Raw genomic sequence first — 1,946 nt, forward strand, 5'->3', positions numbered from 1 at the left:
CACATACTATTTTGCCTTGGGAGCAGGTACAGCTATGAGGTCTATAGTTTACTTAACTAACATCCTTTAATCTATATATCCATCTGCCATCTATCTATCAATCAAGAACCACAAATTTGAAGAGTCATTGACACTGTAGATTAAATGTGAGGCACAAATGAATCTAAGGATACAATGAATGGACTAAAGCATACATCTCCCTGTCAATATCACATTACATCACATATCTGAACCCAGCACAGCTGTGGTGAGCATGTCTATACTCCTTGCCAGCATCTCACTTACAGAATGTACCATGACAGCCCTCTATCTGTTGCTTTGAGGCTTTCATTGAAACCATATGTATTAATGATCTATTGCTGTATAATAAATTACCCCATAACTTAGTGACTTACAGCAACAAACATTTATTTTTCTCTCCATTTCTTTGAGTCGGAAATCTGAAACAGCTTAGCTGTGGCTTCAGACTCAGAAGTCCCTCCTAAGCCTACAGTCGAGGTACTCAGAGCTGTGGTTATCTCAAGGCTTGATTGGGAAATGATCCACTTCCAGTCTGGCTGTGAATGGGATTCAACTGTGGAATGGTAGGCTTCAGTTTTTCAGTGGCTGTTAGCCAGAGGACTCGCTCAGGTGTTTGTTTGGGTCACAGTTTGTTTTGGTCACGTTGGTCTCTCTATAAGGCAGCTCCCATCACAGTAGCTCACATTATTCCATCAGAGTGAGCAAATAAGAGATCAAGAGAAGTGAGTAAAATGGAAGGCAGAGTATATTTACAAACTAATCTTGGAAGTAATATCTAGTCACATTTTTGGCAGACAATTCATCAAAACTAAGTCACTAGGTTCCTCTCCTTGCACTGCCTATAAAATAACTATTGAATATTAATAACTTGAAAATACAGTATTAGGATAGGGTTAAGATAGTATTTGGAAATAATATTGTAGTACTCATGCACAAAGAAAAATCAGTACAAACTGTATATATACACGTTTACATAGAATTGAATGATCAGTCTCCACATCTCCTCAAAATTGCTTGGTAAGCAAAGCTAGGTTATAACATGAATAGGGAAGACTAGTAAGCTTTTAATGATGGAATTAACTTTGTCATTATTATATCTTAATTAACCTTCTGGTATACTTAATATTACTCAGACTTCAGTTATTTTACATAGTTTTTTAAACCATCACTTGATTGTGTTATCAAACAGAAGTAATTCTAATACTCAATAAGTATATTACCTTTGATTTTTAAATCAGTTTTCAATTTGAGTCTTTGTGTCTGCAATAAATGTTGTTATTGCTTATTTTCAACCTTGTCAAAAACCATTATAAGTGTAACTTTTGAGGTTATATAACCTGATAAATAAATGTTGTAACAAACTTAGTGAAAATAAAATATGTTTTAATTGGTTTCCTATTTCAGCACGCATGCAAAATAGACATGGAACAATTTTATTATCTGAGCCAAAAATTGGGACATACAGTTCAATGTGTTGTCTCAAGAAAAGGAGAGGGAGAATATTATAATCAGTTCTGTACTGGAAATTCTGACACATGTTCTTGCCCTGTGTGTATATACAATTCTCTGAAAGATACTTTTAGAGCATTTTTCTTGAGTTATTTTCTCATATTTACTGTGTCATTTTCTTCCCACTAAAATTGCAGGAAATTTTACTAAACTCAGTGCATTCCTAGGAATCAAAAAGACAAAGAATATAAATTTAAAAATCAATAGCTATCGTGCTTCCAAGTTATAACCATGCAGAACTTGTCCTGTTTGACAAGTGTTTGAATTTTAAACTGATGAATTGGGTTGCAAGAACACGAGCTCATAAAAATCATCCTTTTCCTGTTTCTATCTCGCACTACCATATAATCAACATTTCATCTTTCTTTTTTTCTCTATTATTTCAGTGCTTTAGAGAAAAGAAGCAAAAGTGTTTA

This window comes from Symphalangus syndactylus, chromosome 21, assembly GCF_028878055.3.
Source record: "Symphalangus syndactylus isolate Jambi chromosome 21, NHGRI_mSymSyn1-v2.1_pri, whole genome shotgun sequence".
Classification (NCBI taxonomy): Eukaryota; Metazoa; Chordata; class Mammalia; order Primates; family Hylobatidae; genus Symphalangus; species Symphalangus syndactylus.